We start from the raw sequence: 27,378 nt of genomic DNA, 5'->3' as shown, positions 1-27,378 counted from the left end.
GAAATCTCAAATTAGACACAATGTATTAAGGGTTATGCAAATAGGTATGTGCCAGACACTGCCAACATAAATGGCCAGGGCAGGCTTGACCTCCCTCCTTTGAAGCTACTTCACACCTGACTGACTTCTTGCAATTCTCTGCATGCCACTCTTCCTTCCTCTGCCAACTTAACATCACAGTTGCTAAAAAACCACAGTCTGCCGTCCCCTCACCCCCTCTATCTCAAGAGAAAAGTTAAAAGCTCAGTGGCGCCAGGGAAGCTCAGTGGGGTAGAAAACAAATCACATTGGAGGACAACACACACACGTACATATACACACACATGCGTGCGCACACCCCCCCCCCAAAATGCTGACTGCAATAAGCTGTTAACCTTAATTTCATCACCACAGTCTATCATCTGCCACCTAGTCTTGCAATAACTCTTTTCAGAATCCTTGGAAGGCCTAAGAAACAGAAGCAGAACAAACATTTAGCGTTTACTCCCAGACAAGTCTACTCTATAAATGCTGGTGGTACAAATATTTGCCTCACTGTGCTCTGCCCTCATACTCTGGACTGACAGGGTAGTGATTAGGGTCCAGTTGGATAGTCATTTGAGTGGTGAGACACACAAAGTAAGAAGTCCCATAGATCAATTCCTTCTTTAATTAAGGATGGCTGCAATACTAGTCTTCTCTCCAATAAAAAACAAATTATAGACTGATGACTAAATTGTTATGCAATTTTTAGGCTACTTGGCTTGATCTGCATTCACACAAATACAAAATCTTTATATCTCAATAATTAAATAACAAAACAAATCATAAGCAACCTAACACAGAGGTTCTAAGATTTGATCTTCTTTCCCACAATTTCATCACACAACAAAGTTTTACCAACATTTTGCCATTATACACACTAATCCACCTATCAGACTCCTGCTTCTATTAACACCAGATAACACCCATAAAATCAAATTTCTAAATAAAAGAAGCCATGGAAGAGGGAAATTGATGTTTAAAATAGAGACGCCACCAGAAAGGTAACCAGAAGACACTACCTGAAATGATGAAATCCTGCTGTATACTGGATTTTGTTTTTGCCTGCTGAGGTGAGGTGGGCGGAGGTAGGGGGTGGGATTTGGGTTTGTGTCTGTATTTTATGGCAGATGGCATAACTGTGAATGATCAATGAACAACTCCTCTTGGAAAAAGACGCTTGGTAAAATATGGCAGTAATTACAGAAATCTATAACTTACAAAAGTTGGTCAAAAGAAAAATACTTTAGTAAATATTCAGAAGTAATAAAGGATGCCCTGTGGTATACACATTTGCAATATACAAATAAAGATTCAAATAAAACCATATTAGGACTTCCCTGGCGGTCCAGCGGTTAAGACTCTGTGCTTCCACTGTAGGGGGCGTGGGTTCGTTCGATCCCTGGTCGGGGAACTGAGATCCTGCGTGCTCAGGGCGCAGCCAAAAAAATTAAAATAAATAAATAAAAATAAGACCAGATTATAAAACCAAGCCCCATACTTAAACTGGGCTTTCTCAGCTCTTCTTTTACAGTAACTTTATGAAAATGTATACAGTCTAACTCAGCATCACACTTTAAATGCCATTAGAAAGAGAAACAGAGACCTCATTAATACAGTTTAGATTGTAAAGCACAAGGGAAAAAACTGGTTTAAACAAGAACCTGCTAACGAACTAAAGTGATCTGCCTTGAAAAAAAAAAAGTCCCTTTTGTTACAGCAGCAAATTATTTCACAACAAATTCTATATTTTACTAAAGAAATACCGACAGAAAAATGAAACACATCTAGCCTGAATCTTTGTGATGTTATGATCAAAAAGTAGTTAACCTATATGGATGGCCTTAGTATAAAGACTATTTTTTAGGGGCAGTGGGGAGATGGGGTGGAGTGGGAAGGGGAGGTGCATCACAGTGTATAGGAGATGTTATACCAGCTATGAAAGTAATCTTTTTATAGTGCCTTTTAAAAAAAAGTACATCCACTCATATAGCAGAAATGTGTGATCTCTTCCATACCTGATGACAACACACATCCCAAGTAATAAAACCTTTCTTTATTCAACAAGCAATAGGATCCAAATCTTACAGAGAAGTTAAAAAATAGTCTTCAAGAAGTCTTTAGAAAAAATTCCGTCCACAGCAACAGTTATTAAGCATGACTACTGCATTTTATCTGAGGTAAATAAGGCAATCTTGTCAGAAAAAATACACTGAAGAAGAAAGACTTCCCTTACACTTCAATAAAATATTTTTATATGAAGATATTCAATGACAAAAATGAAAAGCCTAATAAAAGCTATATATATAGCTTATTTCATTATGTAAAGAAAAAAATAATCATAAAAAGACTGAAAAGGAAATATGCAAAAATGTTAACAGTAACTTAAGTGGTAAGATTACAGAAGATAATTTTAAAAAAATTTACAGTACTTCCTGCATTTTACAAGTCTTTTTTTTAACTGAAAAAAGTTGGCATTCACTTGTCATATAAACAAACAACAAATAAGTCCTTACAAAACCAACACAGGTTCTAAGCTGCTTCCATAGACCATATTTCTAGACTTCGAATAAAGGTGCTAATTATTTGCTAGTAATCTGGAAAAAAGGAACAAAATAAAGCCACAGACTTTCATTTCTGGCTCTCCTATAAATATTTTCATAACTAAAAACTAATATAGAATTTTTTTACCTTTCTAAGAAAAGGTTCTATGTCCAACTTTCTAATAGTGACAATCTGATTTTTTAAAGCATCAGTTTAGACTGCCTTACACAAAAACCATCTCAAAGAATTAAGTTATGTTCAGTTCAGTAGTTCCAAAATGTAGACACCTAATACACAGTGCGAGAAGTTTTGATGCATTTTAGTGAACTGCACCAACAGAAACACCTCATTTTATACACACCTTTCCATTACTTCTTAAGAGCCTGACATCTAAGGAAACTTTTTGCAAAAGGTACTTTGCTTAGCCTGGACGTGGATTTATTTGAATATCCGGGAAGCTGTCAAAATCGATCTCAAACTGCATTATACTCAAGGCACAGAATGTCACCTCTTTACTGGGCCTCCTTCTCTCCTTTCTTTCACAAGAGCACCCTTAATATCCCCTAGCTTACATTTCCGGGCCCATGAGTCACTGAGAAATGAGCTCTAAGTTTTCCTTAAAATGCCACTCAAACGGCTCCTCTACAGCATTCAACGATCTGTCGCCCCAGCAACTCTTTGGCCTACCCCCAGTCCCCACCGTGGCCCTACGCAACAAACTGCACTATCTACTATTTCTAGACTATACCTTTTTACCTTTGTCCTCTAGCTTTGCTGCTCCTCCACATACCGTTCTCTTCTGCAACCCTCCTCTCTCCCAAATCCCGTCGGGCCTTCAAGACCCGCTTTGTACCGCCTCGCCCAAGAAGCCTTCCAGATTTCTGCTAGGCGGAAGTGATCGATCAGTCCGGTCTTCTCTGGGTACCTTTCTAGCATTCTGTAGTTCTTTCACAGGACTTATCATCTCCTTCCCGGTATCGTGGTTATTTGTGTACTCGCCTTATCTCCTGCACCAGAGCGTAAGCTCCTCGGGGGAGGGGACCGCGGGCCCGGGTTCCCCTTTGAATCCCTCCGGCGCGGACCGACCAGGGCGCCTGCACGCACTCAGCGCGCAGGTTGGTTCAACCGAACCCGGGAACGCTCCGGCCGCACAATTCCTAACCAGAAATCGGTTAGGCATTTTCCCAAAATGAAGATCGCAGAGATGCTATCCGCCTCCCGATAACAGGAAGTTTACCAGGGACCAGGAGCGAGGTGGCCGGAGCCCTTGTGCAGTGGGAGTGACAGCTGGCCGGGCCCGCACTGCCCTGTTCTCCCGGCTCCGGCCACAGACGCCCCCACGCCGCCAGCCCCGCCACAGAACCGCGGAAAGCTGGCTGGAGAGCACGGGGCCTCCGGAGACCCGGCCGCAGGCCCCTGGGCGCCGCGCCGGCGAGGACGAGGGGGGAAGGCTCCGCGAGGGGCCCGGGCCGGGCGGAGAGGGCAGGCCGGGCCGCTCCCGCCGACTCCCGAGCCGGGGCCGCCGCCGCCACCCGAGAAAATGGAGGCAGCCCCGGGGTCGGTGACGGGCCGGGGCAGGGAGGCGGAAGCCGGGCTGGCGTCCGCGCCTCGAGAAGGGTCGGGCCGGGGGTCACTCACGGGGCTGGGCCGGGCGGCTCCCTCTCCGCCTCCGCGTCGTCGCCGTCCCCGTCCTCGGCCGCCGCCGCCTCGGGCTGCTCGCTCGGTCCCCGCGGCGCGGCTCGGGCGCTCGGCCCCTCCGTTGTCTTCCGCCCGCTCCTGCTCCCGGCGACAGGATCCCGCGGCGGCGGCGGCGGCTGCGCGAGCGGACGGCGGCCCAGGGGCTCCCGCGGCGGCCGCCGCACTGCTGCTCTTGCTCGCTCGCTCCGGCTGCGGCTCTGCTGCGGGGCCGCGCGCCGCCTTCGCCCGGCTCCCGGAGGCTCAGACTCTCCCAGGCCTCGCCGCTCCCCGCTCCCGGCCCGAGCCCGGCTTTGACGTGCGTCTGCGCAGCCGCCGAGGGCGCGACGTCGGGCGGTGCCGCAACGCCCCCTTCGGCCTCGGGCGCCCCCGGGCGGCCGGGCGGACTCGCGGCGTAGGAGTACCGCGCCGAGCCGCAGCGGGAGGGAGCGCAGAGAAAAGCGGAAGCAGAGGACGAGAGTTCCTCCTCTCCTTTCACCTGCAGCTTAGATGTTGGTGCTCAGACCGGTCTCGTCAGTCTAAGCACTCTTCCCGGAGGAATCCTACGTCCACTGTCTACGACCACTTCCTGAACTCTTAACAAAGCTCTATTTCTTCTAAAGGCCGAGGGCTGACTTGTGCAGACTCATTCCTTCCTACTATTGAGGGACAGATAACTCTCATTTTAGCATCCTCTGAGAGAGAGTGTAGAAAGTGATCGAATGACCCATATTAGTAGGATTCAACAGCCTGGATTTAAATCTCAACTCCACCATTTAGTCTCTATGGGCTAGTTCCTGTCCCTATTCCTACGTTCCTTCACATACACTCACACAAAAGTATAATAGCACAGTTACCATAGGCTTATGGGGTTGAACGAGATAATGCATTGCAAAGCTCTGACAACAGACTCTGGTACATAAAAATGCCATACATGTATATTTTCATTTCTTTCTGTTGCTTTGCTTTTAATTTGTAACTGAACAGCTATTTTTGAGTATCTACTGTGTGCCAGGCACTGTTCTAGGTGGTGGGGCAGTGAACGAAACATTACCTGTTCCTGAGACAAACAATAAACAAACCAACATGTATATGACATCAGATGGTTTTTAGTGCTATGGAGAAAAAGCACACAGGCTAAGGAGGCGAGGGAGTGCAGGGTATTGTTATTTATAGCGCTCCCACAGGGGGCAGCTACTTGAAGAAAGAGCCTGCTGTGAGCTATGAGTATGGGAAAGCAGAAGGAACAACAAGGACCAAGGCCCTGAGGTGGGAATGCCTTGGAGCCCAGCAAGGCAAGAACCCTGAGGCGAGAGAGGAGAGATAAGAAGAGAGGGAGGCCATATAGACCAAAGTGAGGACTTCGGTTTTTACTCTGAAAGAGAACGGGAGCTATTTGGAGGGTTTTGAGCAGAGAAAGGATGTGGTCTGACATTTCAAAAGAATTACTCTGGTTGTGGTGTGAAGCTCAGCCTGAAGGGCCTGAGAGTTTCATCCAGGAGACCAGTTGGAAGGCTTTGGAAATAGTCCAGTGACAAGAAGACAGACGAGGCCCAGTGGAAGACTAAAGAAGTGGTCGTGTTCTAGACACATTTAAAAGGGGGAGCTGACATGATTTTGCTGAATTTTTTTTTTTTTAAAGATAGATTTTATTCATTTAAAAAATTTTTTTGTTTATTTATTTTTGGCTGCATTGGGTCTTCATTGCTGCGCACGGGCTTTCTCTAGTTGCGGCGAGCAGGGGCTACTCTTCCTTGCGGTGTGTGGGCTTCTCATTGCGGTGGTTTCTCTTGTTGTGGAGCATGGGCTCTAGGCACGCGGGCTTCAGTAGTTGCGGCACGCAGGTTTCAGTAGTTGTGGCTCACAGGCTCTAGAGCACAGGCTCAGTAGTTGTGACGCACGGGCTTAGTTGCTCCATGGCATGTGGGATCTTCCCAGACCAGGGCTCGAACCCATGTCCCGTCCATTGGCAGGCAGATTCTTTTTTTTTTTTTTGATTTTTTAAATAAATAAATTTATTTTATTTATTTATTTTTGGCTGTGTTGGGTCTTTGTTGCTGCGTGCAGGCTTTCTCTAGTTGTGGAGAACGGGGGCTACTCTTTGTAGTGGTGCATGGGCTTCTTATTGTGGTGGCTTTTGCTGTGGAGCACAGGATCTAGGCATGTGGGCTTCAGTAGTTGTGGCACGTGGGCTCAGTAGTTCTGGCACACGGGCTTAGTTGCTCCACAGCATGTGGGATCTTCCCAGACCACGGCTCAAACTCGTGTCCCCTGCATTGGCAGGCGGATTCCTAACCACTGCGCCACCAGGGAAGCCTGATTTTGCTGATTTCTAAGTTGTTTTTTTGTGGGGTTTTTTGTCTTTTGTTTTCTCAAGCAACTGGAAGATACAATTTGGGGAAATGGGGAAGACTTAAACAGAAACAGATATGAAAGGAGGAACTTGGAAATACATTTGGGGGCATATTAAGTTGAGCTGCCTGTGAGACACCCAAGGAGGGAACTTGACGTAGAAGTCTGGAGTTTGGGGGAGAGGTCTGGGCTGGAGATAGAATTGGGGGAGTCCTCAGAGTAAGTAAAATCTCAATACAGTACTCAGTGAGATCCTTTAGGGAGAGAGGGTTAATAAAAGACAAGGCCAAGGGTGAGCCGAGGCCCCAACATTGAGAGGTCAGGGAGATGACAAGGAACCAGCAAAGGATGCTGAGAGGAGCCAGCGTGGCAGGAGGAGACCCAGGAGAGGTTCACATGCTGGACGATCAGGGATGGAGGATGGATCCATGGCTCTGAATGTGGCTAATAGTTCAAGTAAGATTAGTAGTGGTGATTGGTCATTGGTGTCAGTGCCACAGTGGTAACTAGCGGCCTTGGGAAGAGCTGTTTCAGCAGAAGTGGGTGGCAAAGCCTGACAGCAGTGCTCTCTAGAAAGAATAAGACCTAGAAAGACCTCTGTAGAGAGAACTGGGCTCTAGAATGAGAGACCATGGGTGCAGACAATTTTTTCATGACGCTTTGTTCTAAAGGAGAGCAGAAAAATGGAGCAGTAGCCAGAAGGGAAAGTGAAGTCACAACAGATTTTTTGTTTTATTTCATTTTGTTTTGTTTTGAGGATGGGAGCTGTTAGAGCCAGCTTACGTGTTGACAGGAATGATTCAGTCGTGAGGGAAAATTTGATGATGGCGGGGGTGGGGCGACATTTTCTGGAGAGTTATCCTTGAGTGAGCAAGAAGAGAAGGTTGCAGCGCACAGTGGTGGGTCTGGCCTTGGAGACCAGCAAGGCAAGCGTTCCCTCACAGTAACGGAGGACAGGCAGCCCCAGGGAAGAGGTGCCAGAACGTGTGGATGTTCCCTTTGAGGGCTTCTCTTTTCTCAGGGAAATAGGAAGCAAGGTCATCAGCTTAGAGCGTGGACGAGGTGGAGGTGTTGGAAGTTTGAGGGGAGAGGGGAAGGTGTACAGAAGGGCCAGTCAGCGGGATTAGTCTGTTTTTCAGAGGCCACAATTTGCTGGGAAGGTGCCAGCACAGGATGGGGGACTTGGATTCAGCCAGGGTTATTTTTGTTAGATAATTCCATGGAGAGAAAAAGGGGAAAGGAAGGGGAGAGTATATACAAGGAAGTAATAATAATAATTGCCGACTGTTGCCTCCGAGCTGGACAGGAAGGAATGAGGAAATGGGGGAGGAGGTGGGAGCCATGGGAGGGCAGAGACCCTGTGGAAGTGGCAGCAGGATCTAAAGAATGATGGGTGAAAGGATGGTGTAATCAGCACCGTAGGCCGAGTGAGCTGGAAAGGAGGAGAGCCAGGTTGCTTACCCTGAGACTATGGAAGAAGCAGCTTTTGGTAAATGACAAGGCCTGGGGCAGCTTCTCAAACTAAGGTCCACGTGCATCACCAGGGGATCTTGCTGAAATGCAGATATTGATTCTGTTGGTCTGGGGCGGGGCTTGTGATTCGGCATTTCTAACAAGTTGGCGGTGGGATGGGGGAGGATTATTCTTATTCTGGTTATAGCCTTGATACCAAAACCTCAATAAATGCAACACACACACACAAAGAAAACCAGACTAATCTTGCCAGTGAATATATATATGAAAAACCTAAATAAAAAGTATGAAATATAAGTAAAATAATAACACATTACAAGTAAAGTTCATTCCAACCAAGGACAATTGATCTCAAACATATTAGAAGCTATTAGAAAAACTATAGCTGTCTAGGCTCAGAGAGAAATCAACTGATGACAAGCCCTGAGCAAGCTGCTTCCTGAGGCTGCCTCTGCTTCTCTCTAGTCACCAGGGAAGGGAGGCGCCTCTCCCTCTTCAGTGAGCAGACTGCAAGTTTTATCTAATTTTGAAACTTTGTTCAATGAGGAGTTTACTCCCACAGCATTTTTTTTTTTTTTAAGAGGAGAGTTCTTTTTAACTGCAGTCCCCCAAAAGGTGGCCTTTATTGTGCTGACATTCCACAAAAACAAGTAGGGACCCAATTTCCCACAGAATAAAAGAATGCATGGGGGTGGATAATCCCACATGCTAGGTTTGGATTCCTTTGATTTAAGGATCAGAGCAGGATTCCAGATTAATCTCTTAACTGGGATAAGCCCACTGCAGCTGAGAATTATAGCAGCAAGATGGCAGAAGTTTCTGGAAAAAGGAGTTTGTAACAAATTCTGAAGCCGAAGTGAAAGGAACAGCATCATCTGACCACTTGACCATCTGAGCACTTGAATTTGCCCTTGGGGAGATACCTTCTCAATCCTTCTACTGGACTCCAAGCCCTTTCTAATAATATATATGTATTATATAATAGATTCTATAATGTATAGTGTATGAGGCATGACCTCTTTCTTGGAAATTCCTTGACCTCTTCACCTTGAAGCCCTCTCTACAGAGGCCCCTCACTCTCCCATGCTATGTCCACAGACCTCAGAGTTACACGGCAGGGTCATCATTCTCCTGGAGTCCGTGTTGGTCCTGTGTTAATTCTTCCATCACGTTCATTTCCCTTCCTCTCCTCTGCTGAAGCTGGGCCATCGAAAAAAGGCACCTCCCTGCCTTAATCACACCACTCGTGAAAGGACTTTGAAGCCTGAGTCACAGCTTCCCTCCCCACCCCACCCTGTGCCTGACTTCTCCAGGGCAATGTAAGTGCCACTCATCTGATATATTAGGTCATGGTTCCCTCATACTCTCTGCCCCAGTGACCTTCACTTCCACTCCACTCACCAACCACTTGGTAAGCCCCATCCTGGTCTCTGCAGTCACCAAGATTCTACCTTTGAAGCTTGAACTCTATAACTCTCCTGTTTAAATGCTCCTCCCACCCATTCACCCTTCCCACACCCTCATACCCACAAAACCTGCTCTGAATCTCATTGAAACTTTGTTTATTCAACAAATACATATGGAGAGCACATAATTACTGGGCACAAGCCGTGGGAATGAGACATTGGGCCAATACATGGCCCCTGCATGCAGTGAGCCTGTGGTCCAGGAAAGGCACACAAAAAAACAGCAATTACAGAAGAGTGAGACATGAAGTATAAATAAGATTTAGCCGGTTGAAAATGGGGGTAAATGCTCAGAGAAAATCATGTGAATAGCACCCAACGCAGGAAAGCACAGTGAATATACAGTATATACAGCTTAGAGCTTGCAGAGGCGAATTTTATTTTTTTAATTTGTCTTTTTTTTTTCCCCGACTTACTGAAGTATTATTGACATACAACATATGTAAGTTAAAGGTGTACAATATGGTGATTAGATACATGTATGTATTGCAAAAGGACTACCATAATAAGGTTAGTTCAAATCTTCACCCCCTCACATAATTATGATTTTGTGTGTATGTGTGTGGTGATAACATTTAAGAACTACTCTCTGTTAATTATAGTCACCATGCTGTACATTAGATATGTACATCTCTATGTGAATTACACATGTGATATATTATATGTACATTATATATATTATATTTACATTAGATATAGTATGAACATCTCTCCATTTCCCCCACCTGCAGCCCCTGGCAGCCATCATTCTACTCTCTATTTCTGTGAGTTCATCTTTTTTAGGTTCTGCATATATAAATGAGAACATGCAGTATTTGTCTTTCTCTGTCTGACTTATTTCACTTAGTAGAATACCTGAATACCCTCAAGGTCCATCCATGTTGTCGCAAATGGCAGGTTGCAGAGGGAAATTGGCACCAGATAAGGTTGAAGGATAAACAAAGTTCCAGTATTTGAAGATCCATATCATCCATGTTAAGGAGACTGGATTTCAACATGAAGGCAATGGGGATAGGTTGGGTGGAATGAACATTGAAACTTTAAGCCATGGAGTGACAAGCTCAGATCTGTACTTTAGATATATATATTTATTTATTTATTTTTAAAGTCTAGCTTCAAACCTTTCCCCAGACTTTCTTTTTTTTTTTTTTTATAATTATTTATTTTTATTTATTTATTTTTGGCTGTGTTGGGTCTTCGTTTCTGTGCGAGGGCTTTCTCCAGTTGCGGCAAGCGGGGGCCACTCTTCATCGCGGTGCGCGGGCCTCTCACCATCGCGGCCTCTCTTGTTGCGGAGCACAGGCTCCAGACGCGCAGGCTCAGTAACTGTGGCTCATGGGCCTAGTTGCTCCACGGCATGTGGGATCTTCCCAGACCAGGGCTCGAACCCGTGTCCCCTGCATTGGCAGGCAGATTCTCAACCACTGCGCCACCAGGGAAGCTCCTGTACTTTAGATTTATAAACATCACTCTGATCCTGCATGCAGTGTGGGTGGGAAGAAAGCCAGATTAGAGGTAGTGAGGCCAGTGGGAGGCTATTTTCATGCCGGCAAGAGAAATGGGGCCTGAACTAGGGGGCATGGAAAAAAAGTGAATCAGTTAGGAAAAAAAAAAATATCTAGAAGGCAGTAATTGGTGATTTGAAGGATATAGATGGCAGGGGAGAATATAGAATATAGGATGAAAACCTGGCTTTTGACATAGGCAACTGGTTGGATAATAGGGCTAATTCATTAGATGGATGCCATCTAAGAGCAGTCAAAAGATAGGAGGAAAACCAGGAGAGCATAATGTCCCACAGACACATTTCCAGAGAAAGAATAGTCAGCAGTCTAGTGCTACAGTAGGATCAAGTGATACAAGGTTGGAAGTTATCGGTTGGATGTGGCAACAGGAGGATTTTGGTGACCTTGGAGAGAGCCGTACCAGTGGAGTGATGGGTGAAGAGGCACTCGTACGGCAGTGGGTTTAGGGTGTGAACAGGAGCTATGGAGAGGGAAAATATGAGTAGAGGTTGCACTTTCAAGACAGGGAAGTGGAGAGGAAGGCCTGGTCAAGAGAGGGTCTGGAAGACAGCAGAGACTTGAGCACGTTTAAGTGCTTGTGGGAAGGAACAGTTAAAGAAGTTGAAGATACAAGAAAGAGAAGGGAATCACAGATGCCTGGAGGTCCCTAAGGAGGGAGGAGGCTTCATGGGAGCATAGGAGAAGGAAGAGGGCTCCCACTTTGTAATAGCAAAGACAGAAGAGGGTGGAGGTCCGGGAAGATGGTGGCTCAGTAAAATCAGGGGAATGTTTCCGGGAGTTGAGGTATGCAGGATGTGTTTTGTTAAGAAAAAAAAAAAAGAGTAATTTTGTCCTGAAGTAAACGGACTGGTTGTTCCAGAATGAGAAAGAGGAAAGTGTAGGTTACAACCTGAATGGATATAGAAAGGTATAGAAGGTCTAGAAAAGGGGATTTTGTTTGTTTGTTTGTTTATTTATTTATGGTTGTGCTGGGTCTTCATTTCTGTGCGAGGGCTTTCTGTAGTTGCGGCAAGTGGGGGCCACTCTTCATCGCGGTGCGCGGGCCTCTCACTATCGCGGCCTCTCTTGTTGCGGAGCACAGGCTCCAGACGCGCAGGCTCAGCAATTGTGGCTCACGGGCCCAGTTGCTCCGTGGCACGTGGGATCTTCCCAGACCAGGGCTCGAACCCGTGTCCCCTGCATTGGCAGGCAGATTCTCAACCACTGCGCCACCAGGGAAGCCCCTAGAAAAGGGGATTTTATTTGTCAAAGCTGGCTAAGGTTTGATGGATTTATTTATAAGATTTAAAAAAAGAGTTTTAGTATCAAATATATGGACACAAAACTAGAATTTGTTTTTCTCTCCATTAAAATGAGAAAATTATTGGTCTGCCCTTCGTGAGAGGTTTGGTAGATTGACTAATGGCCCCCTAAAGATGGCCATGGCCCAGTCTCTGGAACCTGTGAATATGTCACCTTACATGGTGAAAGGAACTTTGCAGAGGTGATTACGTTAAGGACCTTGAGATGGGGAGATTATTCTGGACATCTGGTGGGCTCAATGTAATCACAAGGGTCCTTATAGGAGGGAGGCAGGAGGGTCAGAATAAGAAAAAGGTGATATGACAACAGACACTGAAAGAGATTGAAAGCTAGTTCACTGCTGGCTTTGAAGATTGGGGAAGGGGCCATGAGCCAGGAATGAAAAGGGTCTGTAGATGCTGGAAAAAGCAAGGAAATGGATGCTCTCCTGAAGCTTCCAGAAGGAACCAGCTTTGCTGACACCTTAACTTAAACCCAGTGAGACTGATTTTGGACTTCCGGTCTCTAGAACTATAAGATAATAAATCTGTGTTGTTTTAAGCTCCTAAATTTGTTAGAGCAGCAATCAGAAATGAATATGAAGCTGTAAAAGGTTATTCTGTACCTTCTGTGTAGTTTGCCAAGGTAACAAAGATTCTGTGTTTTGCCAGAATAACTTTTTATGGTTTATGCTGACTTTATTATGTCCCTGATTATTTAAGAGAACAAAGTTTTCTTACTTAGGAAAGAGCTAAGATTCTTTACAATCACGTTACCTCCTATGTTTATTTTTAAAATCCTTTCTTGTCACTTTACGTAAGTACCAAGTGTTATTTCTCAGGAACTCATGATCCTACCTTATTCAGGTGTTCAAATATACTGACAACTTTTGATATTTTGTCTTACCCCAAATTGATCCTGAATAATACCTTTTGCACCCAAGACTATCTTTAAGATTTCCCAAAGGAAAAAACACAAAGGATTTGTTCTTTCATTGTAACAAGAGAAAAGGCAGGAAATAATTGGGTTTATTTGATGGTTACTATTGATGAGTTGCATAGGAAGAGTTGTTAAATCAGAAGAGATGCTGCTTAGCATGTCTCAGGGTAAATCAGTTTGGTAAATTGTAATTAAATTCGGATTTCAGGAACTATATGCTCTGGGGAAAATTCCTAGAGCGTTGTCAATACCCTCTTTGGCCCTGTTGTTTCTTGGTGCTGCTGTACCTGATAGTACAGTCATCCCTCAGTATCCACAAGGATTTGGTTCTAGGACCTCCCACAGATACCAAAATCTGTGGATACTCAAGTCTTATAGAAAATTGCAAAGTATTTGCATATAACCTATGCACATCCTCCCGTATTCCTTAGATTACTTATAATACCTAATACAATGTAAATGTTATGCAAATACAATGTAAATGCTATTTAAATAGTTGCCAGTGTGCTGCAAGTTCAAGTTTTGCTTTTTTGGAACTTTCTGGAATTTTTTTTCCATAATATTTTCTGTTCTCGGTTGCTGGAATCCACAGATGTAGAACCCATGGACAAAGGACCAAATGTAGACAACCACAGTAGGTGTTGTCAGTCATAATTTAGCTATTTCTTAAAATGATAACTCAGCCATAGCTTCTTTAATTTGAATTTAACATCTACTACAGTGGCAGTTTTCAACTGGAAACTAATATCCTTTACTATGGACTTATATTAATATGCAGAGGTTTAGGACCAATTCCAGATTTACAGAGTCTCTTTACTTGATATTCTTTATATATTCTTAGTGTATATTATGTCAGGATTACTATATGTTATATCTGAAGATTTTTTTCCTCTGAAGATTATGTTCCTCCATTTTTATAAATTAGATATAATATCTACTCTTCTTTGAAAATAGAGTTACTCGTTATGTTAACAGATATTTTGCCTAAAACATTTTCTGGATTGACTTTATTATTTTGGTTTCTATGCTGTAGAAACAACCAAATTTCCTTGTCAGTTGTACTATTCTTGTTATGAACTCCCAGCCGATCTTTCACTTTTGAAAATTGTCAGTAACAGGTTAACCACAGCCATCTTATTTTGTCATCTAAAGATAGTTTTTTGGGTTTCTCTGATGCTTCCCTGAAAACACTTACAATCAGCTATAGACTAGAGTGCTTGTCTTTGACAAAGAAGGGCTGTCTCAGAGTCCTGTGGAAAAGGACTGTGCTAGGCACTTTGGGGTACAGGCTTCTGATGGCCTTATTTAGACAACTGTGAGACCATACCAGTGGGCTGAGTCAGGATTTCTAGAATTCTAGCTGAGACACAGATGAATTCATGAGAATACAAAACCAAAATCCAGGGGAGCAAGAATTAGTTACCTAGGACTGAATGAATGGATGAGGGGTGATGGTGGGTTTTGTTTGGAATATTGTTGATGTTGTTTTAATGTTCTGTTTTCTAGGTATATAAGGAACTCCATTCTCTTTTCTCTAAAGCTATCTATAACTCATAATAATTCAGTAGACTATGCTTGGCTAACCAGAAACAAACCATGTGTAAATATCTTATGCTCCCTCCTTGATGGTTCCAAAATTCAGAAAGTCTTGTGAGTATTCTTAATTTCATGGCAATATAATTATTTGCATAGGTTCAATAAGAATCTGTCTTCTTTGTTAACAGGACATAATTGGAAGTACTGGTTATGGACCCAAGGCTTTGCCTGGAATATCATATTTGAGAATGATGTTCATTTGATCAGAAATGACCTGACACTTTTAAGGAACTAAGGTTGATTTTATGGAGCCAATGGTTACAAAACCTTCTTGGGAAAACTGGCCTGGTACTTGTTTGCTGAGTTCCCAGCCTTACAGGTGAGTAAGGAATGTCACTTCCTGGCAGGCCCATGAGCCTTAGGATAATTGGGCAACCTTGAGAAGAGAGGAATTTGCTCAAATTTATGAGTACTGCAGGTGAATTTGATGGCAAATTCTTGGCTTGGCTTCCTAGCCTGAAGAGGCTTTCAACAGTCCAATCTGAGATACCTTGTTAAAACTTCCAGCAAACAAACTTAAGCAGGCCTATGTGGAAGATCGCCATTCTGGAGGTACCTATGTAAATAGGCCAAATCTACTGAAACCAGCCTTATTTTGTGATCAAGAAAAATCTTTCTTTGAGATTATCTTTGTCAAAAGACGGGTATCAAAAAAGAGAAAATTTGTGTTTCAATTATAGCACACCCTTCCAGGTTATCAGACTCTCACCCTGTTCGTTGCCTTTGAGTTTTTTTTCTTTTTGCACTTCTTTGTACATTGCAGGTAGCTGATGACTGTGCAAACTCTGTCTTGTCTGATGAGATTTCACTGATCTCCTTCCCCCACCCCTCATGGAAAAACCAGTTTTGGTACCTACCTTTAAACTGGATTGGATCTGTTGCTTTGTCGAAATTGTCGATCCTTACCACATTTTCAATTCTTTCAGTTTTCTTCAATATCTGACTACAATCTTCCAAACTAACTTTTCAAATTTTTCTCCCTCCTGCCTGACTCAGCATTACCAAGAACTAAAACTTGGCTACCTGGATCCCTATCAGCACTCTAGGTTGCCTTGCAGCTGGCCTTTCCCCCCAGAATCTGAAGAAGCTCTGCAAGCTGTAGCCTAGTGACTTGGCTTCAACCTTTAAGGACCCAGCTCCACAGTAGACCATGCACAGGCTGGAATTCTCCCTGGACCACCTGCTGCTGGACCACTAAGGAAGTCCAACAAAATACTTGGATCACACATGCCCGTGAATGAAAGGTAGCCAAGACTATGCACAACATCACCAAGAGTATGGCCATCGTAGCTTTGAGAAACTCAAGGAGTGGTGCTGCAAGATTTTCTTCCTCTAGAATCCCCTGGACTCGTTAATGCTCAAGGTTCAACTCCTGGCTCTTTACTTTAATACAATTCTTATACTATTAGGTCTCTATTTTAGGCATCCCTCTTTTAAGATACCTGATCTCCAGGACCATAAAACAACTGACCTCTGCCCCACCTCTTAACAGATGGGCCACCAGTTTTAGAAGAACAACACCAGCAAGAATGCTGGAGAGACTATTTCTTAGGCCCTGCTTCATGCCACTCAGGAGGTTTATGCTTGCCTCTGAGTTGTTCAGTGACAAAAGATAGTCATCTTGAACGGGAAGGCGGGACTGACATCATTGAGCTTTATCTGAGCTCTGTGCAACTTCAGCAGTGATGGTTAAGAAATCCCCCCTACCCCTTTGTGCCTTGGAAATGACAAACCAGATAACCACAAAGGACCACACTGCCCTCAGAGTTTCCAAGGGCAGTCTCAACTCCATCCTTTCTCATGACTCCTGTAAGATTCCAAGATGACTCCCTTGTTTACCTGCCTCTATAAAACCCCTGGTCCCCTTCCTTTTCTTTGAGATGTTCCTCATCAATGAATGTTCTCCTTATTGCAATCACCTGAATAAATCATCTTCTTAATTATCAGGTGAATTTTTTCTGTCACAGCTCCAGTGAGGACCTCCCTTTGATGGCAGCCAGCACATCACCCCTGACTGCCCAGCTGGAATGACAACCATCTGTGCCCTGATACTCTGTTCAGTCCTCCTGAGGACAACCACCCTTTCGACAGCTCAGGACATGAGTAAACAGAGAAGGACAGCATGGCCCTAGTTGCCTCAGGTAGTGTTGGAGTTATGGAAGGAAACTCTCACAGCCTATGTTGAATGGGACGGAAAGGAATCAGTCTGAGATGCTTCTGAGATGAGCTGGGGGTAAACACACCCAGGGATGTCTTTAACATCAGCTGGACAGGTGCCGGGCAGAGCGCAGGCTGAGGCAGAGCTGGACCGCAGCAGGTGCTGCTCACTGGGGAGCTGTCGGAGTGACCATTATGAAGGGAAGGGTGAGTCTGAAAGTCAGAAATGCCAGAGGCAGCCCTAAAAGCTGGGAGGAGAGGAGACCCCAAAGAGGGAAAGTCCAGGGGAAAGACTGGCCAGCAAGTAAAAGGTGTACAGGCCTTTAGCCAACCCTGACCCCGTCTGATTCCTCTTCTTGGAGGGGAGCGAGGGCAGACAGGGAAGGCTCCACTGGGCAGAAAGTGTACCCTCAGGGGTCTCTGATGGCAGCATGTGACAGGATTCACCACCTCTGCAACTTCACAGGAAGTTGAATCAGAAAGAAGCCTTCCAGATTTCAACAAGGGCATGATGCCGAGAAGGGCGAGGAGACCAGATGATGTCTCCATTCTGGAATTGTCTCTCTTGTAGCCTGAGAGATCTAGACACCCATGGTGGTTTTTTTTTGTTTGTTTTTTGTTTTTTTTTAATGTATCAGATGTGATTCCCCAGACATGCAAGCATGTCTGGGGTGAGGTCCCAGGGGACGATGATAGCCAGGGAGCTCGTGAGAATCCTCAGGGCCCTTGGGTATTCTCTGTGCTGTCCCCAGGCCTAGCACAGTGCCTGGGACTGAGGAGCCATTTCATGAAGCTTAAGAATCTGTACTTACTGTACAAATTGTGTCCTGCGTCATAAAAAATTGACAAAGTTAGAAAGCTCATTAGAGGCAGGATGAGGGAATGGGTCATGCTGACTATATGACATGCAGCCAGGAGTCATATTAAACATGTTTGTTAACCAGAACTACACTAGTTCTACGAGTATATACTAAGCAGAATGGATTCTGGCTAAAAATCATCTCTGTGTATAGCAATGGTAGGACCTCTCTGGGCTCTGGCTCACTTATTATTTTAACAAAATCAGGGGACAGAGAGGTGGATTGACACTCACTGGGCTTTGAACTGTGCTTCCAGAACTGGGGTGCAAACTGAGGCCACTAGGTAGTCAGTGGATTAGAATCTAACCTTGACCAATAGGGCTGTGATGGCTGGAAATGGGCTCTGGTCCAGGAGATCATGTGCATTGTCTTGGTGACATCATCCATAACACCAGCAATTCAAGAGGCCAAAACCATTACAGAGTCCAGTTTTTCATGGGCCTCTGGCATCCAAGGTGAACAAAGGAGCCTTTAGAGTCTTCTTGGCCCTTGTCTTGACCTGAGTATATTCTGCCAGAAACCTGACATCTGGATGTTTCTGGGTTTCTGTCCTGGCAGCAGTACAGGCCTGTGTTCTGGCTCTTCCCCAAGGAACACGCTGAAGGGGTCATAATGGCAGAGCAAGCCTCCCCTGTCCTCTGTACTCTGGAAGTCCCTACCGAATGGTACAGGACCTTGTCCGGGGGCTGCTGAATGCAACACTGGCTTGTTGCTGGTATCTGGTCATGCTGGAGGTTCTAGGAGTGCTAAGCTATAATTTATTTAGAATGGAGGATCTTCCTTGAGTTAGGCTGGCCTCTGCCAGCTCCTGTTTTTTGGGCTCATATGATAAAGGTTTAGCTGAGTGGTTGCCTAGGCTAGCTGTTTGAAAACCCCATCTTTGAAAGTTAAGTGCCCACTCTAAGCGACCAGGGCTGAGTTTTCCTGTCTCTTAGAGCTGTTTCAAGCCACTGTTGTTAGCCTTTGAGGCCCAGTATGTCAGATTCTGTTAAGTTCATCTCTCCAAGCCTTAAAGCCTCTTTTAATGTTATTTGTGTCCTGGGAGTTGGTTTCTCACAGAACTAGATTCTTTGAAAAATAGGCAACAGAGCAAAAGTTTTCTAGCAACATGGTGGCCCCATATACATGTTTGGGAGGCTTCCAAGCCAGGCGGACATGGGTGGGCTGAGTTAGAATAGGCTTGGATGAGGGCAGATAAGATCATGATTTTGGGAGGAGTTTTTGCTAATTTTGGGGTCCAAAGAATATTCCTTTTATTCTGAGGAAGTCTGTTGATAGGATGGTAATGGAAAAGTGAGTTTTTGAATACCTATGGCAACCAGAGAAGTATTATTCCTGATGTATAAGAGTTTTGCCCCTTGAATGCAGAAACCCGGTCAAGTCAACCTTAAGTAGTTTGCATATACATTTGGGGGGAGGGGACACTGGCCCACACGTAGTGTAAAGACAGGGTCCAGGAAATAACTGTGGGTCAGAACATCAGTCAAGTAGGGCTTTGCCCCTGACCAGGAGGCCTTGAAGGACCACACCTGTGAGTCCTCAGAACCCACCTGGTGTGGTTCAGGCCTCAGAGTATCACCAAAGACCTGGACTGATCCACGCATGTCCAGAAGGCCTTCTCTGCTCTCCCACAGGCCCACATCTGAACTGTTTGTCCTCAGAATGTCCAGCTTTATGGATGGACTGGTTCTTCCAAATTGACTTCATGAATTGAAAATGATTGGAAGTGAGTCTCTTATTGTGACCACCTTGATAGGGCCACCATACAGGGTCTGGGCCTGGTGAGAAAAAATAGAGGCAGGGGTTTGAGGGCTAAAAGTACTTACATGGAATTTGTATGAATATGCAACCTAGTTAGATCCTAGTTTCCCTTCCAGACTGATGTCTCCTGTCTTGGTGGCCCCAGCCCCATTCAGGGCGGTCCGGTTTTAGCTGGAGCTCCCAGTTTTTCTTCTTTACAAAGACATCAGTCCTTGCTAGGTGTGGTCAAGGATTTGCTAACTCCCCATTGTAAGTTTCTTCTAGGTTGTCCTGGATGGAAGACCTGAGCTTCAGAAGATGAATATACTCTTTAAACTCTGTGTCTTGTATAATCTGGTTGAAGGACAGCTACCTAGGAGAGTGCTGGTTGCAGGAACTGGAAGAGGCTCTACGTTCAAGTATCCAAGTGAGACTGAGACCAACGGTTTCCAGTTGGGTGGCGCCAGGAGCAGTGGGGCGTCCAATACAGCTTACAGACAGCAGCTGAGGAGCTTGTGGGTGTGCTCTCGGTGGCAGCGGGGAAGCCCAGTACAGGGACTCATCTGTGCTAACTGTCTATATTGGTGTGAACCAGAGTTTAGAAGGCTCTTTGACACCCTGTAATTTGTCATGAAAAAGATCATAGTTACCTATGAAAGGTAGCCAGATCCTTCCTGTCCTTGATTTTAGGGTGGAGAGTTGGGTCTTGATTCCTGTAAATGACATCTTTCTTGGGGGCTGGGAGGGGATAGTTGGGAAAGAGCATCTATTAAGTTGAGGAAAGTGCATGATTCCCTTGGGTGGTTTGTCCATTTGGCTGGTGGGAGTGTGTGTGTGTGTGTGTGTGTGTGTGTGTGTGTGTGTGGTGCATACAGGTGAGTGAGTGTATGTGAGAGTGAACATGAATGTGTATAAATGTGAGGGAGGTACAGCAGGAGGTGGCCTGTAACACACAGGAAGCTGACTGACCCACCCCAGGTAGTGCGTGCTGGGCTGGTCAGAAAGGCAAGAAGATGTAGAGTTCTATTAACCTGTTGTCTTTTACCCATTTCTTTCCCTACCCCCCCAAAATGGGTTGAGTTTGGCAGGTAGGACAAGCCTCAATACAGGCATACCCGACCTCATACTGAAGGGTGACCAATGACCTCTGCCAGAAGAAGGATCCAGGGGTCAGAGTCTTCCAGGGACTAGAATAGAGTCACCAAGCCCTCACTCAAGCAGCAGCCTGGGCTGGAATCCGGCCGTCCCAAGATTCTGCTACAGTGGAAGAGAGCTCAGGGAAGTTGCCGGCTACTGTGGTTCAGTCCCACTGATTCCAGAAAGGATTGTTCAGACCTAGAATGAAGAAGACTCTCTCCAGTCCAGGCATGGTCTGAGTGACAACGCGCCATGGCACATGCCCAGATTGGTGCAGCTAGATGCAGCTGATGGACTTGGCACCCGGCCTCCACTTGCCATCAGGGCCCCCAAGAAGGAGCTGCAATATCTCCAGCTATTTTAGGATCAATACAGAAGATGTTATTTGTATTGCCACAGTGTCTGAGGAACGGTACATAAGGTACGTAAAGTGTGCTGGAGATGGCCCAGAGCAAATTCATCAAGCTGAAACTTGATTTCTTCCAGGCTGAGGATCTGTGTGTATAGTCTCGGTGTGGCTTCTGCAAACCCCAGTGCATCCAGCCATACCAATTCCACATTCACAGCACACTCTACTAGCCACTCCCAGGATCATGCAAATAAATTTCCAGTCATTTCTGGAACCAGCCCAGGGATAGGGACAGACTATGCTGTAGACAAGTTTCAAATGAAAAGAGATAAAAATTATTTTCAAAATATATAAAGTATCAACACTGTAACATCTTCATTGAAAGTGTTTGTAATCTCTTTGTAGATCTAAGTTGATCCAAGTGTTCAGTAGCCCAGGCCTCTTTTACGGTGATTACATTGCAAACCACCTCAGAGCACAGGCCAGATTACGGGTAGAGGAGATACCGCTAAAAACATAAAATCCCATCAAGTTCACCAATAATCATTACATGCTCTCATTCAAATTACCAAGCAAATAAGCTCTAACACTATGGAATGTTTTTAATTAAAATTACATTAAAACAGCCCAATTTCTATCTCACCGTTTCAAATGTAAGTTCCATCACTGACTGTTTTAACGAAAATTATCTCTAAAGAAAAGTCATCTTGATTAAATTAAAGGACAAATTGCATCATAGAAAGTATTTCTAAGCATGTTGCTATTTGCCAAGCTATCTTATGATAAAAAACTCAGTTCCGCGTTTTTGTATAATCTATATTTTCTAAATATAAACCTGTTATACAACTTTATACTTTCCTTGAGTAGAATTGGGCACACTTACACAATTGTATGCTTAATTATAAACAAAACTGAGCATTTTCACATTTGCTCTATTCAGCCATAAAGGTAACATAACAGTTGGCAATTCTACCATTAAAGTAATTCATTAATAATTCCCTTCTCCTAAGATAATGAATGTCCTGAGTCACTACTTACACAAGTTTCTTTGTAAGCTTATTTATCTTGATGTTTTAATGTCTTTCCCTGATTCTTATAATTGGGACCTGTAAAACCATAAACATTTGACATCCTGCAGAACTTTTCCAGATCAGTGCAGATCAAACCCTGATTTTACTTTAAATATTACCCTGCTCCATTAAGCAATGAAATCCTTTCCTAAAAGGCATTTCGAAAAGCACACTAAACATTCAAATCTTAAAGTCAAATACAAATACCCAGATACTCACACACTAACAAAATTTTAACAAAACTGATACAATTCAAATTGAACCAATCATTTGGGGGTGGGGTGAAAGAGGGCGGAAGGAGCTGGGTTCTACCGCGGGTAAATGCAGGCGTTCCTTCCAGATCTACTCCCATGTACCTAACAGTGTTTCTTCATTTCTTTAAAAATTAATAGGGAGCTTTGCACCAAACAACGGTCTCTCTCTTCCGATTAAAAAGAAGAAAGGAAAGAAAAAGCCTTAGATTTTCAACTTCCAACTTTATAGTAGTCAAAGTTTATGGCTTCTCCACTCTTCCAGGTCTGGAGGAGTTTAGCCTCTGGTTCTCTGAGGCTCAGGATGATTTGTTCTGGATGTTCTTCTTTGCTCCTTGCTGAGTCATTCGTGAGGCTTGATCACTTCCTTTGAGCTCATTGGCCTTTCCCAGGCTTGGAACCGGCATCACTCACATTTCAGTTGCCATTGTAAAGTTCCAAGGCGACGATCGATTATTACTTCACCTTTAATTTTTCCTCCTGTTAATCCCTCTCTGTTTTCTACCCCTGCCCCCCACACGGCCCAGCACCCATCTTCTAGTCTGTATTCCAGTCCTGCCTACACATCAGAGCACTTCCCCCAACAAGCCTTGCAAGGGCACCTCCTAAGGCCGGTAATGAGAGTTGTGCAGAGTCTGAGGGTAGGAATCAAACAATTCACAAAGACTTTAAGACTGTTTTTTAAAATCTTGAAGGGATAGTATTAAAATAACAAATTTTTTGGAAACTACTATGCACAGGTCCTGTGCCAGAGGCTTTACCGACCTGATTGCTGATCCTAAAGCAAAAGGGAAATGCTGCACTTCATCAGATCAAATGCTACTCTGTGTAACATTAAGGGAAAAAAAAAAAAAACCAACAACACCCTGTCAACTGTGTTGTAACCTGACACTGATTGCAAATTGCATCCTAATTTCAGAGATGTTAAAATGTGAAGGAAAAAAAAAAGAGTGCATCTTAGACTTGATGGTGAGGAGTTGTACAGAGAAAGCTGAAGCTCAGAGAGGCTGGGTAATGTGGCCAGAACCACAGAGCTAATCAGAGGCAGAGCTGGGTTTAGATTGTGCCGGAGTCCATTGCCTCTCCAGACGTTTGAAGGCTTTTTCCCCTGACTGGTTCCCTTTTCCCTGCCTGCCTGTTCTCAGGAACCAGTTCCTAAGCCATCTGTCCTGGAAAAAAGAGCCTCTGCTTTCAGACAACTGACAGGGCTAAAGCAAGTGTCGTTTTGAGACCGCGTTCCCTCCTCACCGTGCCTAATTACAGAGACTGCCCATTCTGTTGTCGCTAGGTTATTTTTGGCAGGGGGAGGGTGGGTGGGGAAGGAGTGGGTGTAGGTGATGGCCATGCAGGCTTCCCCTTCTCCCCCAGCTACTGGCTTCTCTATCTCTTACCCTGAGGCAGCAGCGGAGGGGCCATAGCCCTTGCCAAGTGGATTAATAAAAGCTGATTTAGGGGGCTAGAAGCTGCCGGGGAAATCTACCCACACCTCTCCTTATCAGGTCTTCTCGCCCTTCTCCATCAAAACGTGCTGCCCCTCTGATCCCAAACTCAACATCACCCCTTAGACTTCAAAGTTTTGTTTCCCTCTGAATTGATGTCCTGTGTCTCCCGAGGTGAACTCCCACCTGCTGAGGCCACTTCCCATTTACTTGTTTATTCACTGGATGATTTAATAAATATTTAGTGAGCACCCACTACACAGTACTCTGAAAATGAGTGATAAGCCAGCACACACACAGTTCCTGCCCTCTTGGGGTTCACAGCCTAATGCGGGAGACGGTTGTCATCAAAGAAGCTTGTAAGTTACTGTAGAAGGACAACTGTGATAAAAGTTTCTCAGGAAGAGCTGCAGCTAAGCTAGCACTCCCCCAGTATCCTGTGTGCTCCCCTGCATTTCCCAACACCCCTGCTCTTGCACTTTCAGTTGGGGCCAAGTGATTAATTCTGGCTAAGGACCATGCGTGGACATGATGCGTATCACCTCCAGGGAAAGACTTTAAGAGCTGGTGCATCTCTCAACTCTCTTTGTTCTGTTTTGATGACCATGGGCACCATGTAGATGGTGGAGCTACAGGATTAAGGGGTCTACCCAACCCACATTGAGCATTACATTTAGGGGAAATAAGCCTCTATTGTGCTTGCTCGCTGAGACCTTGGTTTGACCCCGTAGCTAGTGGTAATTGCCTTCACAGAATCACATGTTCCTATGAGGGAAAACAGGGAGACAACTGACCAGGCAAAGGGCCAGGAAAGGCATCCTTAGGAAAGTGACATTTAGGTCAGGGTCCAAAGGAAGAGTGGGAATTAAATTGGCGAACAGTGTGTGTGTGTGTTGGGGGGAGCATTCCAGACAAACTCACAGCCTGTGCAAAGGCCCTGTATACATTTCAGTCCTTATCTTCCTGGGTCACTTTGTTGCTGTGACATGGTGACCACACTCTCATTTTTCAGACTTCTCACTTCCTTGGCTTCCAAGACAGCCTCTTGCCTGGCGTTCCTTCTACTCAATCAATCAATTCTTCCAAGACTCTTTGATGGAGGCTCGGGATCTTAAGACCCGAGTCTTGCTCCTTGGAGTTCTATGTCCAGCGTGGTGCTCTTTTCACTTCTCTTCTGTGTCATTTCTCAGCCATCTAAGAATTTCTTTCACTTCTATGTTACCAATGCTCTGATATATATTGATATCTTTAGCCCTGATACTGCCTATAAGGGTTAAAAAAAATATTGTATCACATATGGATTGCATTTCTTGCTCCTGCATGAATGTGGCTGACCACCAAGTCCAAGTTCCTTGGGGTATGTACCCTCAGGTCTCAGCTTCTGTTCTCTCTTCAGTCTTACTCCCTGTCTAGTCATTGCAGACTCACTGCAATTCCAGTACACGCCATGTTGCCTCATGTGTCTCTGCTTCATTCTTACGCATCCTCAGTGCTCACCTTAGGCATCACCTCTCTGCCAGGAACCTTTGCCCGTTTGGCATCCTCAGACAGAGCCATGTGCTGCTCTTCTGGGCATGCCTCCACCACTGAATGTAACACAGCACATCAGACCCAGCCTCTTTCTCTTTCTCTCTCCCTCTCTCCCTCTCTCTGTCTCTCTCCACCTCTCCGTCTCTCTCCACCTCTCCATCTCTCTGTCTCTGTCTCTGTCTCTCTCACAGCCCCCACCCCTCTGCACACTTGTTACACTCTCCCCAAGACAGCTGGGAAGCTTTGCCTTTGCATGTGGCACTGACCCCAGCCTATGTCACCTCCCAGCTGCAGGGTCCACGGGACAGCTGGGAAGCTTTGCCTTTGCATGTGGCACTGACCCCAGCCTATGTCACCTCCCAGCTGCAGGGTCCACGAACCAGCTTCTAAGCAGCAGCACCTCTGGGACTCGGGACTCACTTCTGCATCCCCAGGAGAAAGTGATTGGGCCACTTTGGGTCAGGGATGATCCATGGGCAAATTAGAGTTGGGGGTAGGAAAGGGATCTCTTGAAACACAGGGGTGCCTATCTGAGCTGTGGCCAGCAAGGAAATGATACCCATCTCTGGTAGAGCTGATTTAAAAAATAAACCATGAAAAGAAACATCCAGAAAGAAGCACTAAAGCTGGGTCCTCTTCCCCCTGTCCTGAGCTAGCCTCTTTGAGCGGACTATGGCTCCTGTGAAGCTACCTGGGCAGGGCCGTCTTCTGATGCATCTGAGTGTTAATGCTACATTGTGATTCACATGTTTGTTGAAAATCAGAATTTTGTGTCCATTGATTCTTTGCCTGAAGTCCTCTTCTATAAGGGTTCACAGAAATGATATTGGCTGGATCCCCAGAATTGGCTTCAAGAAAGCCTGAGCTAATGTTCCTTGGGTGGTGCCAAGATCATGTGGAGGCTGTGTCTTGACTTTCCTGGGCCCTCACTCCTTGGAGACTGGCTGGTGATCATGGATTCAGATACTCAGGGGATCTGGGTGCTCTCAAGGGGCAAGTGGCCATGCATGTGACAGCACTGGGGAAAAGGACCAGTCAGCAGGATGCCTGGCTAGGCCTGGAGCCCCAAAGAGAAACCCAACCGAATGCCTGTCCCACAGGAGCATGTAGTGAGATATACACATAAATGACCCCCTGATGCTTCATCTCTTTTGCTGCTTTGTTTATCTTCATAGAACTCTAAATCTGACATGCCATGTAGTTTACTTATTTATTTAATTTATTTTTGTCTCCCTCCCATACACTCTGAAATGCAGATTCCATAAGGTTGGGGATTTGTTTTGTTTGTTTCTTTTGATCACTGCTGCACCCATAGGGCTGAGGGCAGGTGCATAGTAGATACTTAAGTATTTGCTGAAGGAATGAAGTACTGGGAGTAAGGTCTGTGCCAGGTGCTGGAGAAGATTAGTCCATACTAGGGATTCTGAGACGGCTTTCTGCAGCCAGTGTGCCTAAGCAGTGTCTCTCAGCGTTAGCCAGGTGAATGCAGCCAGGTAGGAGGAGCAAGGAGGGTGTCACAGGCAAAGGCTCAGGAGGAAGGAATAGCCTGATGTATGCTTGGACTGGCTGCCCTCAGTGAAGAAAGGCTTCTGGATGTGGGTGCAGCTGCAGTGGCTGAGCGTACAGGGACCCAGGCATACAAATACTGAGTGGGTGAAGGTAGAGCTTTGGGGTGGGTGAGGCTGGGTGACACAGAGGCACTCACTCCTGTGTTGGAGCTCAGCATAGGACCACGAGGAGGGTGTGCCACGTGGAGGCCTCTCCCAGCAACTGGACAGCCAAGCCCCTCGTGCAGTCAATCCCACTGGACACAGAGCAGGAGCTCAGTCTGTAACCGGAGAGAGGCTTAGGATCTCGGTCAGCAGAGGAACAGAAGGGGCCAGGACCTGGCGACAAGCACCCAGGTCGGCACAGGATTCCAAATGTCAGGGAGACAGTGAATGATGGCGACTTCAATCTATCCCTCGTTTTGA

General features: G+C 45.3%; 1 protein-coding gene across 1 annotated transcript in view; it reads right to left on the bottom strand.

Moving 5' to 3' along the window:
• CAB39 (calcium binding protein 39) overlaps positions 1–4,553 on the bottom strand; it is an 87,855-nt gene extending 83,302 nt beyond the window's left edge. The window contains exon 1 of the mRNA XM_061188346.1: positions 4,204–4,553. The gene's annotated coding sequence lies outside the window, so the exon portion shown is untranslated. The remainder of the gene's footprint in view (positions 1–4,203) is intronic.
• Between the last annotated feature and the right edge of the window lie 22,825 nt (positions 4,554–27,378).

This window comes from Eubalaena glacialis, chromosome 1, assembly GCF_028564815.1.
Source record: "Eubalaena glacialis isolate mEubGla1 chromosome 1, mEubGla1.1.hap2.+ XY, whole genome shotgun sequence".
NCBI classification, from domain to species: Eukaryota; Metazoa; Chordata; class Mammalia; order Artiodactyla; family Balaenidae; genus Eubalaena; species Eubalaena glacialis.
This window is presented reverse-complemented; position numbering and strand designations above follow the sequence as displayed.